Source organism: Schistocerca gregaria, chromosome 2 (assembly GCF_023897955.1).
Source record: "Schistocerca gregaria isolate iqSchGreg1 chromosome 2, iqSchGreg1.2, whole genome shotgun sequence".
Classification (NCBI taxonomy): domain Eukaryota; kingdom Metazoa; phylum Arthropoda; class Insecta; order Orthoptera; family Acrididae; genus Schistocerca; species Schistocerca gregaria.
The window spans coordinates 589,245,072-589,263,760 of NC_064921.1; positions in this window are offsets into that span (position 1 = coordinate 589,245,072).

Sequence of the window (18,689 nt, forward strand, 5' to 3'; positions counted from 1 at the left end):
TACCCTCCAAGCTGACATCCTCTCCCACCTCCCCGTCACCCATTTTGGCCCCCATGCTTCCTTCACCCCTGCTCCTTCTCCATCTCCCACCCGCCAGCCCCAAACCCCGCGTTGCCCGCCGACCCTCACTGCCGTAATCACTCGGCTCAGTCTGTCGATCACGGAGGAGGAGGTGTTGGCGGAGCTCAAGGCCCATCCCACACTGGACGTGCGGGCGGTCCGCCGCATTTTCAACTCGGCCGGCCCCACCCGCCTTATGCGGGTTTTCTCTAAGGACGCCCCCACCATTGACCGTCTCCTGAAGGAGGGTGCCCTCCTCTTCCACCAGCGCTACAAGGTCGACCCCTCCAATTTCCCTCCTCAATCCCTGTGCTGCCAGAGATGTCTGCGCTATAATGCACACCCGACAGCCGAGTGCCACGAGGCTCTCACCTGCCCGCATTATAGACAAGTGCACTTCCTCCGGCAGTGCCCAAACCTCCAATCCCCTCCCTCCTGCAATATCTACGATCTCCCCCATCCCACCTACTCCCAAAAGTATAAAGCTCGAACCCCTCCGACCACTCCTAAACTCACCGTACCTGTCTGTCCTCTGGACGCACTCACGCCTCAAATGGACCGAAGCCTCAAAACGTGTCCGTATGTTGCGTTTATCAGATCCAAATGACAGGCACACACACTCCTGATTTAATGGCTCTGAGCACTATGGGACTCAACTGCTGTGGTCATTAGTCCCCTAGAACTTAGAACTACTTAAACCTAACTAACCTAAGGACATCACACACATCCATGCCCGAGGCAGGATTCGAACCTGCGACCGTAGCAGTCGCACGGTTCCGGACTGCGCGCCTAGAACCGCGAGACCACCGCGGCCGGCACTCCTGATTTAACTCCCAGGCCTTACGTCAGAGACTCTAGGTCACGTAAGCGTCTGGTACCAGTTCTACACCTCTATAGTACACCAAAGTAAACAGTTTTATCTTTTTCAGGAAAGAGGGGGGGGGGGGGGGTTGCGGGGGGTTCTCAAAATTTTTCTAAATCAGATATCGGATTGAAAAGCGTACCCTGGAGCAGATATAGACTCAGAATAGTAACGAATAAGAGTAGGATGAAGTTAAACAAGCTACAGGAAGAATCAACGATAAAGTAAATGGGAACTGGAGTACTGATTGATGACGATATGTGCATGAAATTTGCTAAGGCTCTAAATACTGCGAGCATGACTGCAACAATAGGCAGATATGTTAAGGGGAATGGATATCTCTAAAAAGTACATTCGCGGAAGCTGAACAGACAAATATAGTTACAAAGAAGGAAATTGCGTATAAATCTTGGATAGGGAAAGAAATACTTCAAATTATTGACAAAAGAAAACAGTACAAAAGATTCTCAGAAAAAGACAGGAATACTGCAATGTAAGCCACTTACAAATAATAGAAATAGGAAATGCAAGGAAGCAAGGAGAATTCGCTGCAGATAGAAATCAAAAGAGACTTGGTCGTTGGAAGGACAGATTCAGCGTGTAGAAAAGTCAAAACAACCTTCAGCGAAAGTACTAGCGAAGGCGCAACCATTAAAAGTAAACAAGAAATTTCACTGCTAAAAGAAGAGAGGAAGACGGATAGGTGAAATGAACACATTTAGTGCCTGTACGAGGGCAAGAGACGTTAGCTGAAGTGGTGAAGAAGAAATGAAAGTCGATTTGGGAGACACAGGGGCTCCAGTATTACAATAGCTGTTTGACACAGCTTTGGGAAACTAGAAATCATGTAAGATAGAAGAGACAACGTTCCCTGGGAATTTTTAATTTTTTTTGTGAGGAATGGCAACCAAACGACTGTTCAGTCTATGAGACTGGAGACATACCATCAGACTTTCCGGAATGAGTCCTCCACAGAATTCCGAAGATAACGAGGACAGATAAGTATGTGAATCGTCACTTGAAAACTAATGGATGTAAGTTACAGACATGATTAATCTCTTAGCTGACAGTTTCGTTGTATAAAAAGCAAAACCACCAATAGAAGCAGTTCCTAGGTTCCGCTTATTAATGGAAGCAAGACTTAGAAAAATCAAGACACTTTCATATAACTTGTCGATCTAGAAAAAGCATTTTACAATGTAATATGGTGCAGGATGTTAGAAACTCTCAAAAAAAGAAAAAATGCAAGCTTTAGGGAAAGACGGTAAGATACAATGCGTATAAATATGAAGGAGAAACAATAAACACGGAAGCCCAAGGACAAACTGCTCGGATTAAAAATGATGTTAGAAAGGGATGCAGCATTTCTCCGCTTCTGTCCAATCTGCCTATCGAAGAAACAGTGATGGAAATAAAAGAAGGCTTCAGAAATAAGAGTAACATTTCGAGTGAATGAAATTAACGATAAGATTCACTGATGACGTTACTATTCTCAGTGAAGAAGAGCTACGTGACACACTGAATGGAATAAACAGTCTAATGAATGCACACCATGTATTGAGAGTAAACCGAAGAAAGACGAAAGTTATGAAGAGTAGCAGAAATGAGGTTCGTGGTAAACCTAAATCAAAACTAGTCACTTTGAAGCAGACGACGTGTTGTAATTCTGCTACCTTTAAAGCAAAGCAACGTGTGACTGGCGGAGCCAGGAGGACATAAAAAGGTGGCGAGGAGGGGCCCAGGAAGTCTGCTAGTGTGAAGAATAGGCCTTAATTTGAGGAAAGAATTTGTGAGACCGCAAGTCTGGAGCACAATCTGTGCGGAAGCGAATCATAGACTGGGGATGAAACTGGAAAAAGAGTAGAATCGATGCATGTGAGATTAGTGCCATGTAAAGATATTCCGAATGAGATGAACTGATAAGATAAGAAGTGAGAAGGTCCTTCACAAAATCGGCAAGGAAAATAAATATGTGAAAAACACTGGCAAGAAGAAGGGACCAGTTGATGGGGGATCTCTAAAGACGTCAAGAAAGAACTTGAGTGTTGTGCTATGGTACACTCTCCGGAGTTTCGAATATAACCAGCCGTGCAATAGAAGCTTAACATAAAAAGGGCAGTCAAATGAAAGAGAGGCATACAGAAATAAGTAAGTAAACTGTTTATTATTTCAAAAGTTATCACCATAACTAGCAATACATTCATCCCACTGTGAGACAAGACCGTCAGTACGTTCAAGGGGGAATGTTTGTGGTTGCTTACCGAAACGTGATTGTACCCAGACGTGCACCTCTTCGTCCGAAGTAAATCTACGGCCACAAATGTCTTTCCAGGACTCCTAAAGCATGGAAATTGCATGAAGAGATGTCAGATCCATGTGGAGAATGTGTAGGAGCAACCCAGCAAAACTTCTGGAGCATACTCGAAGTTACGTGGGCAATATCTGACTGCCACTTATACAAGCATTTTCTTATTCAATTTTTAAATCATGGATTTCACTTTTTACGTGCTGCAAACTTTTTCTGTTATTACAAAAATTTCTTCGGAAAAAAAGGTTCTGACAGTTGTAAAAACATGTTCCAAGGTGGCACATGGATATGTAGCTAGAAAGACAAATTCGATTGAAATTTAAAAGCGTTACAGACAAGAGAATTTTGTCTATATTTAATAGTCTACCTGTTACATTATTCTTCTACTACACACCAATTACCAGTAAGTGAAGTCACATTAAGCAGAAGTATTATTAGAAACCTTTTACAAATTAAATACAGTTTGGTATAGTAACTATTGGATACTAACAAGAACTTCGATTTTCAAGGGTCGGCCCGTGTGGGCGATCGGTTCTAGGCGCTTTAGTCTGGAACCGTGCGACCGCTACAGTCGAAGATTCGAATCCTGCCTCGGGCATGGATGTGTGTGATATCCTTAGGTTAATTAGGTTTAAGTAGTTCTAAGTTCTAGGGGACTGATGACCTCATAGTGCTCAGAGCCATTTGAACCAATTTTTTTTATTTTCAACACAGGCAACACTGTTAAGACATTAAAGAAACACGTTTAATTAGCAAATATCACATTTTCTATGGTAAAAGAATTACTTCTGTATGAAGGTACAAGATGATACATGAACAACAAAGTAATCCTTAACCATCCACAAGTTATATAACTAATTCTAAAAATATATAGCATTTTACCAACCATAAATATTCTGTGCGTGGGAAAATAACAAAATACCTATAATAAATAAAAAGCAGAGTTCATATTTGTTTGTGTGTTATCAAGGATCTACTCTGACATCCCTGGATCCGATTCAATCAAATTGGGCAGAGAAACGTTAGGTCTCACGAGTTTCAGAGCTGTGGGATTTATAGCCTCCTAGCCCCAATAGTAGCTGAGATATGACCAAAAACGTGTTTTTCCAGTCCCTGGCATATATACTGTCCTGTCTGATATGAATGTTGTTGGAGATCAGTGTCAGACTGCCAAATCAACCGCTTTTCAGGACAGTCTGCAACAGTATTCCTGCCCCCAATATGTAGGCTCACCTTCATGACAGTAGTGTTGTGTTGGGCTACTATCAGCGTGCTTCAATGACTTAGTGAATTGTATTGCAGGGGCTATGTATGCCAAAGAGCGTGGTTAGGGACAGGTTGAGTTGTGGAGAGGGGGGAGGGGTGGGGTGGGGGGAGGAATGAATAGAGTGAGTTGGAGGAAGAAATGGACAGAGATAGGAGACAAGGGGGAGTTGCATTAGGCAAGTGAATGGTGTAAGTGGTACTGCACAGGCAAAAATGAAGATTTGCAGGTGGAGACGAAAAGAGGAAGAGAGAAGGAGAAGAAGATATAGTCACAGACAGGTGGTGGAGTAAATGGCCAAAGAAAGAAGGAGGAGGAGATGAAGAGATAAAAACAGAGAGATAGTGGTGGGAGGATGTGGTGGACAGACAGAGAGAGGGGCAGGAGGAGGTGCGTTCAATATATGTATCGAACATGTACGTGGGCGAAGCAGCAGGTTCTAATGACTCTGAGCACTATGGGACTTAACTTCTGAGGTCATCAGTCCCCTAGAACTTAGAACTACACAAACCTAACTAACCTAAGGACATCACATACATCCATGCCCGAGGCAGGACTCGAACCTGCGATCGTAGAGGTCGCGCGGTTCCAGACTGTAGCGCTTAGAACCGCTCGGCCACTCCGGCCGGCGTGAAGCAGCAGGGAAAAGACTAGTCCCAAATAAAACCTTTACACGTTATATCACACTTAAAGATATAGAACGTAAAATATTTACAAATGCTGTGCAAAACACAACATCGTGTATGACAACTGTTGAAAGGTCGAAAGCTGCTTGTGACAGTCTCTAGTGTGATTTACTTTCTGTGATTCTAAAATCAGTCAGTAGACTGAAGTACCGAATGAAAAATATCACATGTGTTTAGGTATACTGTCCTCTAGGTAGAATGCTCTTGCGTAATAGTGACGGCTGCAGGTGAAATAATAGCAAGGAAGAGAAATGTTGAAATATATCAAAGAAGAAATTAAGTAAGTTGGCTGTAAGTGCTATTATGAGATGAAGAGGTAAGCACTGGAGAGGATATCGTGGTGGCCAGCTTCAAAGCAGCCGGAGAACCGAGGACGCAAAAAGAAAGCAAATAACAGTTTGGCCAGCGAGCCTGTGTGCGGCTTGAATGCACGCTCTAGACAACAGCTCCCAGAGTGGGATCGACGGGATGGGCGATGGGACGTGGCGGCCCGGGTCCGTCGTATCGCAGCGCTGCGGGCTTTGCTTGTTCACGAGGGGGGTGCGGGGGCGGCAGTGTGTGCTGCCGAAGGAGGCTGCGAGAGCGGCACCAAAGCGGCCGCCGGGGCCGAGTGGCCTAATAAGGGGGTCGCGCCCACCAGAGGCAGCGGCGGGGGCGGAGGTGTCCTTCGATCGGAAACCGATAGCCCGCGGTCGATGCCGCCGCCGGAGGCAGGCCTCGCCGCTCCGCAGCCGCCGGGAATTCATTATTGGCGACGCCGCCGCCAACTAAGAAGGTGACGGCGACATCCAGAATGCCGGAGGCGCGCCGCCATCGGCGCACGCGCTCTCTCACCAGATAAAGGACTCTCCCAATAAAAGTCCTCCCCTGGCAGAGCGAGATTAGAGCCGTATGCCGAGCAGGTTCTGAACCTGGATCTCCGTCTGTGAAAGGCTGTATCTACTCTTGGGTAGGCGCGCCGTCCGCCTCGTTTGCCCCGTTGAGATTATCTGTGTGTGTAACCGTGGCCTACACAGTGTAAGATGCTGAAACATTCCTCAGAGGGGGAAAAGTTTTCGGTTCAAAGGCGTCGCCATTGGAAACATATGCCAGAGTATATTTAATGTAATTTTCATCATTCAGTAATTTATATAACTTACAACAGCACAAGATCGGAAACAGGGTGTGATCAAACTCTGAACGACTAAAGTGAAATGTTGTAAAAGTACACTGATGGGAAAAAATCGCAACACCGTTAAAAGAGTTAACGTAGAGTAATGAAATTTTTACGAACGCATTTGCCTAGGTAACATATTTAAATGCTTAACATTGCAAGATCACAGGTTAATGAAAACGCGAGATAACCCGTTGCAAATGTGAAATGCTGTTACATTAATAACCGTGTAACCGCCAGAATGTAGAGTGCAAACATGCAAACGTACATGCCTGTTGCACTTGGTGGATCAGTATAGGGACCGTTAATGCTGTTTATGAATAACGCAGGAGTTGTCGTACGATGATGTCCCATATGTGATCGATTAGAGGCAGATTTGGTGATAACGCAGGCCAAGAGACATGTCGACATGTTGAGTTACAAAAGCGGTACGTGGACGAGAGTTATCCATCTGGGAAACACACCCTGTTATGCTGTTCATGAATGGCAGCACAACAGCTCTAGACAAAGTTTGACGTAAAAATTTGCAAAAAATGGTTCAAATGGCTCTGAGCACTATGGGACTTATCTTCTATGGTCATCAGTCCCCTAGAACTTAAAACTACTTAAACCTAACTAACCTAAGGACATCACACAACACTCAGTCATTGCGAGGCAGAGAAAATCCCTGACCCCGCCGGGAATCGAACCCGCGGCTTTCTGGTGCGCCATGGATCACTGCCTAAGGAGCTGTGGATTTGTCTCGTAGCTAGTCTCAAAGAAGACAATTGTGGGGCATTTCATTTCTGGTGTCAGCCTGTATGGACTCGGACGAATTCCACTTTAGATGATGGCCAGCCTGCGAAATCAGGCATAACCTCGAAGGTGAAGAATTGTGCGTCACACGCAGCACCAACAGTGATTTTATATTTCAATCCGCTTTTCTTATAGCACTCCGTCTTCAGGCCACGAGTGACCTACCGGGACCATCCGACCACCGTTTCATCCTCAGTGGAGGATGCGGATGTGAGGGGCGTGTGCTCACCACACCGCTCTCCCGGTCGTTATGATGGTATTCTTGACCGAAGCCGCTACTGTTTCGTCAAGTAGCTCCTCAATTGGCATCAGGAGGCTGAGTGCACCCCGAAAAATGGCAACGGCGTATGGCAGCTTGGATGGTCACCCATCCAAGTGCCGACCACGCCCGACAGCGCTTAACTTCGGTGATCTCACAGGGACGGGTGTATTCACTGCGGCAAGGCCGTTGCCAGTTTTTCTTATATCGCGACGTTTTTTATAAACATTAAAATTATCTAGTGGAAGTAAAAAGGGCGAACATGCTGAGAACAATACGGACAATGGTAATGAAGTTACGGGACTCAAGCATAGTAAATATGACGATAGCTGCCTAGATTTTGGTTTCTACGTGCACTGTTGCAAAAAAAAAAGAGCATCCACAATGTTATTTGTGTTTGAATGTACTTTCTGTTGAATGTATGCTACCTAGAAAATTAAAGCATGATTTAGGAAGTGTTCATAAGAAAGCCTTGGACATACTAAGGGAGTATTTTTTTAGGAAACTGAGTCAAATAGAAACACAATTATCATAATTTTCTAAGCAGGCGAAAATTTCGAATAAATCAATTCTAGCGTCCTATAATGTAGCTTATCAAGTAGCAAAATGTAAAAAAAAAAGTCCATACGATTGCAGAAGAATTAATTCTACCGTGCGTTATTGACATGGTGTCCATTATGCTTGGAGAGTCCACCGCACAACAATTTTTACCCATTCCTTTGATTGACGTTAAAACTAACCGTAAACCTAAAGGTTAGGGAGAGGATCATCGTGAACAAATTATAGACGAATTATGCTAGGAACTTTGGTTTTCAGCTTGATGAGGCCGCTGGTAACACTAAAAATTCTCATTTAATGTGCTATGTGTGATTTACTGAAAAAAGTAAAGAAATAAAGGAAGATTTTTTTTGTAAGGAAATAATTGCAGGTACGGCAGGCAAAGACTTGTTCGAAATAGTGGACAACAACATAACAGAAAATCAAATTACCTGGGCTCACCGTGTAGGTGTGTGTACTGATGATGGGCGAACCATGTCGAGGTGTTACAGTGGGCTACAAGCACTTATCTGCAGCCAAGCTCCTAATATGGTATGGACCCACTGCATTATCCACTGAGAAGCACTTGCATCGCAATATTTGAGTGTTTAGCTGTATCAGGCACTGCAAAACAGTCACAAATTTGGTGAACTTTATTAAAACTCGTTCTCAGAAATATAAATGCTTGTAGACGGATGCGGTAAGATATGGCGGTTGGAGGTATATCTCTCTTGTTTTAAAGCAGAAGTCATTGGCTTTCCAGTAGGAATGTATTGTCGGGAATTTTTAACTTCAGCAAGAAGTCCGTTCTTACATGGAAGAAGAAAATCGTATCAGCACTACGTACTAGACAGTAACATTCTATTGCAGATCGCATACTTAGGTGATATATTCCAGACGTTACACTCAATGACTAAGTCTGAGACTCAGTTCGTTCAGTTTATTGACGAAGTTTAGATCTTCACAAAGAAGCTTGCCGTGCGGGGTGGCCTCGTGTTCTAGGGCGTCTTGTTACGATCCGCACGGCTCCCTCCGTCGGCGGTTCGAGTCCTCCCTCGGGCATGGATGTGTGCGTGTTGTCCTTAGCATAATTTAGTTTAAGTTAATGCATAAGTTTATGGACTTATGACGTCAGCAGTTTGGTCCCATAAGACCTTACCACAAATTTCCAAATTTTTTTTCCAAAGAAGGTGGCTCTGAGCACTATGGGACTTAACTTCTGAGGTCACCAGTCCCTTAGAACTTAGAACTACTCAAACCTAACTAACCTAAGGAAATCAAAATGTTCAAATGAGTGTGAAATCTTACGGGACTTAACTGCTAAGGTCATCAGTCCCTTAGCTTACACACTACTTATTCTAAATTACCCTAAGGACGAACACACACACACACACACACCCATACCCGAGGGAGGACTCGAACCTACGCCGGGACAAGCCGCACAGTCCATTGCTGCAGCGCCTCAGACCGCTCGGCTAATCCCACGCAGCTAAGGAAATCACACACATCCATGCCCGAGGCAGCATTCGAACCTGCAACCGTAGCGGTCGCGCGGTTCCAGAATGTAGCGCCTAGAACCACACGGCCATCTCGGCCGGCTGCTTCTTCTTTGGAAGAGAGAAATGAACGACGGAGGAGAAATGGAATACTTTCCATATTTGCAGGATTTTATGAACTATAGTGAGGTAGACATTACTGCAGATATTTTTTTCTATAATCGAAGGGCATTTATTTGTACTTGATGATGCTGATGAAGTCCCATACTCCTGGACAGAGCGTACGGGAACGATGCGGGAGACCCACACCGCCATACTAGGCAAGGTCCCAGTGGAGGTGGTTTGCCGTTGTCTTCCTCAGACCGTAAAGGGGATGAATGGTGATGATGACAGAACAACACCCAGTCATCTCGAGGCAGGTGAAAATCCCTGACCCCGCCGGGAATCTAACCCGGGACCCCCCGCTCGGGAAGTGAGAACGCTACCGCGAGACCACGAGCTGCGGACTGATTGAAATTAGTGTTCATTTCAAGAAACACTTTTCTGAAAACTGTGGTAGTTTTCAGTACGTCCAAAATTCTTTCAGTAATGATTCTCCTGAGTTCAATACCACAGAGAGGAAGAGTTGATGGAACTATCATCAGATGCTTCACTAAGGGCTTAGTTTTCATGAATGACATTGTCTACGTTTATAGACAGAATTCAGTCTTGGTTGAAATAAAGATGAATTTGTTAGTTCTTCATCTGCGACGCGTTTTCCCTGTACTGAAAGGGATCTTCAGACAATCTAGGAAAATTACAAAACCCGGTACAAATATAATGGCCCTATACAAAAATTCTAAAACCACAAAACAACGCAAAAATTCTTTAACAATACAACATAAAAGTTACAGGGGCTAAACTGCGTTTTGGGGGGAAGGGGGAGGTGGAATGGTAACTAAAGAGAGTACTAGGTCCTATAGTATGAAGTATAAAATTTAACACTTACCGAAATGTGGGTAAATAATCATCTCATAAGACGACGAATCAAATGCATAAAACTACATGCTGGAAAAAATGGGCACAGTACATGTATAACGTTACAATACGGAACAATAGCGATGCTCGCAATTTGTACCTAATACAAGAAAGACATTAGGTCGTGCACAAGATTGTTGGCAATAACCTTAAAAAAAACCATACAGATACTTACTTTGTGACGGTTTGAGTAATGTGGTAACAAACCACAAACCGATAATAGCAATAAAAGAGAACACTCATACGGTAACAGCAAATGTGACTTTTTAAAAGTACATGTTCTGTCAACAGAATAAAAAGTCATCTGTAGAAGGAACACAACAACGTTAAAATATATAAACCACGGCTTTGTACAACAGGAGGAAGCAAACTGTCTGCGTGCCGAAAGAGCTGAGACACAGACATTAGTTGATTTACAATGTGGACACGATGCCTCTTAAGCACAAACCAGGACCTATTTACATCTGTCATGTATGCACCACTATACGTGCTGGCACTGTGCTACTGTTTCTGGCTATAGAAGGCTGCGTGTAAATAATCGAGAAATATTCCCAGGGTCTGAACTAAAATAAATTCATAAAGTTATTCTGAGATGAGATCATATCATCGAAAAGAACCTGAATTTTCGAAATTAAAATTTCCAAATACCCAAGTAAATTTAATTTTAGCCCCTTTTTTCTACGTGCAGGATTATAAGAGTTTCCAAACGAGGGGACTGATGCTCTGAAACTTTTAGAAGCTCAGCGAATGAGGAATATTTTTTAAATTGCCCTTTTTTCGTTAGGAAGTGTAACTTTTATGTTGTAGAGTTAAAGAACTGTTATGTGGTTTTGTTGTTTTAGAATTTTTGTATGAGGTCATTATATTTTTACTAGGTTTGGTGATTTTTCTAGACTGTCTGAAAATACCTTTCAATACAGGCGAAACTCTTCGCAAATGACCTGATAAATCCGTCGTTATTGCAGTCACGAGTGAATACTCCCCATAACATTACCACGGTAGCTCTATCAGTGCAACAGAGTTTGGGAATGGAGTGGAATGACTTTCTCCTACATTTTGGTATTCAGTAAGAGAAGAGTTCCCAAGTTTGAGCAAGAAAGCAATGAAGTTATTAATTGCTTTTACAACCCCTTAAATTTGCGGGAGTGGGTTTTCGGCAGTTAAACCAAAGATGAAGAATTTTATGTGGAGAAGCAAATGAGGGTTGTTGTATATCATTCGGTGCCTAGATCTGACAAGTTTATTTATTTATTTATTTATTTGTTTTTTGTTTGTTTGGTTTATTTTTTTTTACTAAGAAGGGAACTCAAGTGTCGCCCTGAGGTTAGTAGTATTTTCTTTGTAAGTATTTTTGTCAATTATTTAAGTGTTTGCAAGCTATTCTACAAGGAAGACAGGGAAACAACACAGCTGGTTAGGGGAATCACCAACCCGAAAAGGCTCAAAACCCTGGGTTTATGACTTTACGCTATTTATGTATCTGTTTCAACATTGTGCCAAATTATATAAAAATGTTTGTGAGATTTAGTATATGACAGTGAAGTTGTAAATAAAAACGGAAGAATTTCAAGAAAAGTACTCCACTCATTTCGTATTAAGCCCGGACGTGATTTTTGGAGTATCCGAATATAGTTTAGCTGTCCCTGGACGCTGGCGGCTCAACAAGATACATTTAAATGATGTTCTTCTGTTTTATATCACCGCTGCTGTTATGATTTTCACTTCATTGCAATAGATGTGGTATACAACTAGTACGAAATGCAAATAATTCATCTAAATGATCAGGTCATTGTTAATTGTTTTTCAGCAGTAGTCGTGATATTTAGAACCTCCAGCTTCCCAGTTTACCGAATTCCACGTAGACTCAAATTATTTCACTGTTTCGTGACTTAATAGGAAAACTTTCTGCTTTTTGTATTATTGATGTAAAATGAGCCCTTGATGAATTGCAAAACGTTCCAATTTATTCAGAAGAATAGCATGTTACGAACATCCAACCACTTCTTTTACATGATGCGTTCAAGTAAACACGAGTACTCAAACGAACCATGTGCGAGGTATTTGCGAATATGTAGCTACCAGCCGCCACTGACTTCAAGATCATATATTGATCTAGTAACTACAAATCTATTTGCCGGCAGGAGTGGCCGAGCGGTTCTAGGCGCTACAGTCTGGAACCGAGCGACCGCTACGGTCGCAGGTTCGAATCCTGCCTCGGGCATGGATCTGTGTCATGTCCTTAGGTTAGTTAGTTTTAAGTAGTTCTAAGTTCTAGGGGACTGATGACCACAGCAGTTAAGTCCCATAGTGCTCAGAGCCATTTGAACCATTTTTGAACAAATCTATTTGAACATTTCCGTCTTACTGGACTTAAATTTCATCCATGGCCCCTAGCTGCGCAATGTGGCAAATGTGTAACGGCACAGCGGCACACTTTGATACTGATGCAAGACATCTAATACGTTACTATATTGTTTAACTCTGATAAATCGATCAGAGACTGTACATAATCTCCAATATCACCGGACCTCAACCATCTGGATTTTTGTGATAAGTGTCGCCTCTAAAGTGAAGTGTACAGCACTCCAGTTGGTAAGGTTGGAAAAAGCGGAGCAGCTAATTTTGCAGTCTTGTCCAGATGTACCAGGTGATCTACGGCTGTTGGGAAGGATTCGTTATTGACTGCAAAGACGAGAGCAGTATTGCATCCGCATACGAGGAAGACACCTTGATCATATTCTTTGATCGACACAAGTGTACCGTAAATTGTAACTTACTGAAGTGATGTATTTTTTCCGATAGTAGAGAACTGATGAAATTTGAGCCCAGTTAGAAGCGCAGCTAATCGAAAAATGAACATTTCAATTAAAATCTCTGCTGACTAGGACAATACTCTATGTGTACGCTGGTACCTAAAACTTAAGGACGACAGTAAGTTTTTCATGATGTGTCACTGCCAAGGAATACAGATCGATGAAACTCGAACTCTCACAATATATAACTGAAAGATATTAAGGAATGGGATGGCAGAAATGACACTTTTATTCCAAGACAACAATTATACTGAAGTCACTGCGCTTTATTATGGTCCCCTGGTCATTACAAAAGGCGAGACATGGTTTTTAATAGGATGTGTAATCACCATGGACAGCAGTGCGTCTTATGCAGGTGCTCCTCCTTGGGCACTAGGTTCGTTAAGTTTTTCTTGTGGTAGGGCGTTATAGCATAATGTTTTCGAGAACGTACTTCGTGCCAGAAGTTTACGTCTGCTCGGAGTATACTAAACCAAAGAAATTATCCATCACTGGAATAAAAGGGCTGCGTGATACTATCAAATACATTTGATGGTCATCACAAAGTTTTAAAACTTGGAATCATTAATGTTAATGCCTCTTTCTGCTTCCTTATGAGAAGGTACGCTTGTGTAACTATCTTACGTTAAATGAAACATCAAAAGTAGTACGCACGTGCTACGTTAACCAGTACCTCAACCTTGGAATATAAGATATTCAATCAAATTTATGCAAGCTCATATAATTAGCGTTTCACGTAAAGGAATATTTAAATTTCTAGTGTAGAGTGTATTAATGTCCTATCCGATGTTGGCTAGCATTCGTGATTATTTATTACTATTTCATTTTGCGGCACTATCTGCACTTTCGAAACGAGACCGATACAGTGATTAAATTTAAAGTCATTTGCATTAAAAATTAACTTTGATAAAATTTCATTGCTCCACATCGGGCGAAAAGGGTATCCTACTACATATATTCTATTCGTTTAAGGCACAGACACGCTATAATTGGCGTCCGTTCGAGGAAGCTTTGAATAATTGATAATTTCCATGTATACCAACACAACGTTGCTTTCTGTTTCATGGAACTGAATCAGTGCTAAACCAAATGGAGAGAAAAATATAAAAACTGTAACAAGAGCAGCAAATTGAAACCACGACAACCTTGACTGTGGAGCAGAGACACGCAAGTAAATTTATACATTTTCATCAAAGTGTGAAGTTTAATATAGAATCTGTCACAATTCTATCATGTAGTTTAGTTTGCCCGTCGACAGGCTGTATATAGAGTTTTAAGTAATCTGAATTTTTGTCGGGGCAGATTAACAAACACTCAAGCTCTCAAATTTCTTTTTATTACGGACTGAACTGTGATGTAATTAATATTCTTTCACTACGACGAATAACATTTTCAATGTGTTAATTAACTGTTTAGTTGAAATAAAATTGTGAATTTCTGGATATTAATTTAATTTTTGAACTGCCTATTTCCGATCAGAGATGGCAAATATGGGTCCTTGTACTGAAAGGGCAGACGAATCAACCCCGGAATCAGAAAGAGGATACGTAGTTTCAGTAAGTCAGCCGCACGTTCCTCTAACACCGTTATTTGAAAAATTAGAATCGTCACTCCCCTTCCGTTTGCTTTAAGTGATTAAAGGAAACATGAATCTGGATGGCTAAATTTGAATCCCCTCTCCATCCGAATAACAGTCCATTGCATTCATCGCCAAAAGATTTGGTCTTTAAGTGCAGATTATTTTCTGTTTAATAGTTCTGACTTGTTGTACTGAATGTCATTATGTCGTGGTGTCATGTATTACGATTACTTCAGGTAAGTAAATAAAGTAATAAGCGACAAGTTCTGCAACGATATACCGACTGTGACGGTATGTGTGAAAGATGTAATGTCTCGAATTTTCAGACTGTATCGTAGGATTCTGACGCGCTGCTACATATTCGCAGCCAAATTTAAAGAGATCGAGGAAAGGATTATTTTTTAATATTCATTTCAGTTATACGAAAAAACTTTACGCCAGGTAATTAATGTCACTATATGATAATAATTTCTAAGACATATAAAATAATAAGACAGAGGTATCTTGCTGTACAAAAAGTCCTAAATTACAACGTAATGAAACGAGAAATCAATTTTTGCGTAAGTGACACATTTACATGCCTGAGTTCAAATAATTTTTCAGTTACATTAAGCCAGCATAAGTAAATATAGTACAACCAGTGAACGGGTTTTTGATTGGTTTTATAACTAATTGACCATGATATGTACACACATCTGAATTAAGTTGAATATACACACATCAAAAAAAGTTTTGCATCACTCCGGTTCCCAGAACTCCTGAAGACAGACGTTGACTGTGGATATTGTATCACAGACACAGCCTCTTTGACTGTTCAGAGATGTCACTAAATCCACCCAAAGATGTAAAGAACCGTGAATGAGTAGTGCCTAATAGACGGAGGAAGTCCGACAGTCGATCAGTTCCAGTCATTCCACTAGGAAGGAGGTACACGGCTCGTGTTATCTGTAGTTCATCCATGACTAGACGTTCAATAAGGTTCCATCGCGTCTTCATTGTTACTTTGTGCCAGAAAGGGCTCTCAACAAGGGAAATGTCCAAGCATCTCGGCAGAGAGACAGGAGCTACCGATGACATGCCTCGCTCAAGCCGCCAACGGCTGCTGCTGCAGTGGATGACCGCTACCTACGAATAATGGGTCGGAGGAACACTGACAGCAGCGCCACCATGGAATAATGCTTTTCCTGCATCCACATGACGTCGTGTTACGACTCAAACTGTGTGCAATAGGCTGCATGAGGTGCAACTTCACTCCCGACGTTCATGGCGAGGTCCATCATTGCAACCACAGCACCATGCAACGCGGTACAGATGGGCCCAACATCAGGATTGGCATCACGTTCTCTTCACCGGTGAGTGGCGCATATACCTTCAACCAGACAACTGTCGGAGAGGTTTTTCGAGGCAACCTGGCAGGCTGAACGCTTTAGCCACACTATTAAGCGAGTGCAACAAGGTGGAGGGTCCCTGCTGTTTTGGAGGCATTATTTGGGGCCAACGTACGTCGCTAGTGGTCATGGAAGGCGCCGTAACGGCTGCACGATACGTGAAAGCCATTCTCCGACCGATAGTGCAACCATATCGGCAGCATATTGAGGGGGCGGGGGGGGGGGGGGGGGGGCGTTGGTCTTCATGGACGGCAATTCGCCCCCAGTTCGTGCACATCTTGTGAGTGACATATTCAGGATAACGACATCGCTCGACTAGAGTGGACAACATTTTCTCCAGACATGAATCCTATCGAACATGCCTGGGATGGATTGAAAGAGGCCGGTTACGGACGACGTGACCCACCAATCACTCTGAGGAATCGATGCCGAATCGCCGTTGAGGAGTGGGACGATCTGGACCAACAGTGCCTTGATGAACTTGTGGATAGTGTGCCACGACGAATACAGGCATTCATCAGTGAAAGAGTACGTGCTACTGGATATTATAGGTACCGGTGTGTACAGCAATCTGGACCACCACCTCTGAAAGTCTCGCTGTATGGTGGTACAACATGCAATGTGTAGTTTTCGTGAGCAATAAAAAGGGCGGAAATGATGTTTATGTTGATATCTATTCCAGTTTTCTGTACGGGTGCCGGAACTCTCGGAACTGAGGTGATGCAAAACTTTTTTTATGTGTGTAGTAGCACGTTTGAGCGAGACTGACTGCAAAAGAGCAACTGACCGATTGATTAATTTAGTCATGTGTGACTGAAGTTAAATATACAAATGCAACAGACTGATAATGAATATGTAGACGACTATAATGAATATTTAAACGTAACGAAAATGATTTACTGTTACTGAAACAAAAATGCTCACATGGATGACGTTTCTGACAGCACTGAAGACAACCTACACCTGCTTCATCTGTATTTGACCACTCTCCATACATTCAGGTAGTCCGTTGACTTACCGGACAATTGGCACATCACTGTGATGTTGTTCGCAACGCGATTCATATTGTAACACAAAGATGAAACAAAGCGTTGTGCAACATACCTAATCAAATAATTGTGCAGTTGGTCTATTCGGCCCTGACGACGTGGATACCAAAAGTTTCGCATCTTATAATGCAACAGTTTTGTACTAACTCATTAGGAATAATAGCTTAATATTCAGACAAGAAGCCTGTTTTAATAAAAAGAATCGAAGCTGCGGACGAAGACTGAAGGTTATGAAGAAGTGCAAAACTAATCTTCAGTGCCGGTACAGTTGAGTAAAACACAACAGGAGTTCATTATTCTCTCGAAGCAAAATCTATATTCCATATGCTCTCACATAAAGGCAGGCGTGGTTATCATGTCTGACACATTGTTCGCCACAGGATGAAGCATTCAGGAACAAGGGAAGTTTCTAACCAAATGTCCATGAGTCTATTTTCTCGTGTGTTAAAAGATTATCAAACTAACAACAGAAATTATACGATACACAGTGTACAGATAATGTAGTAAAACGAGCCTTCAAAGTGACACATTATACACACACTCGCCACGAGAACCTCGGTTTTTCATGACTGACAAAACAAAAACACCTCGAAGTTGACCCCTAGCCGTGCTCTGAAATGAGAAATGTCCTACCCACTATCCTTCACATCCCTCCCACTGTGATATTCCGCAGTCCACCGAACCTACACAACATACTCGTCCATTCTCACACAACCCCTGCTCCCAATCCCTTACCTCATGGTTCATACCCCTGTAATAGACCTAGATGCAAGACCTGTCCCATACATCCTACCACCACCACCCACTCCATTCCAGGCGCAAACATCGCCTATCCCATCAAAGCAGAGCTAACTGTGAAACCAGTCGTGTAATCTACAAGCTAAGCTGGACTCTATGTGCGCACGGCAACCAACCAGCTGCCTGTCCACATGAATGGCCACCGACAAACTGTGGACAAGACCCAAGTGGACCACCCTGTTGCTGAACACACTGCGGCACATGATATCTTTAATTTCAATGACTGCTTCATAGCCTGTGCCATGTGGATCCATGTCACTAACACCAGATTTTCTGTACTATGCCGGTGGGAACTTTCCCTGGCCTCAACCTTCGTTAGTCACTATCTTCGCCTATCCAGCCCCTTCCCTGTTCCCATTCCAGCACTACCAGTTGATGGTTGGAGTGCTGACACATTATCTGCGAATCCAGTAACGCTGGCTACTGATGGGTTATGCATGAGGATCGTATCAACCTGTACCGCATCAAAACAGCCTGAAGATGACGCAATGATGCGTCGAAACTGGTAGCTACAAAATAAAATAAAATCATAAGGACAGATGTAGGTATTTTTTATTGTTTGTCACGATAGTACACGGCCGTCGTCCCAGTGACTTCCTGCTACAAGGACGGACATGCAAAAGCT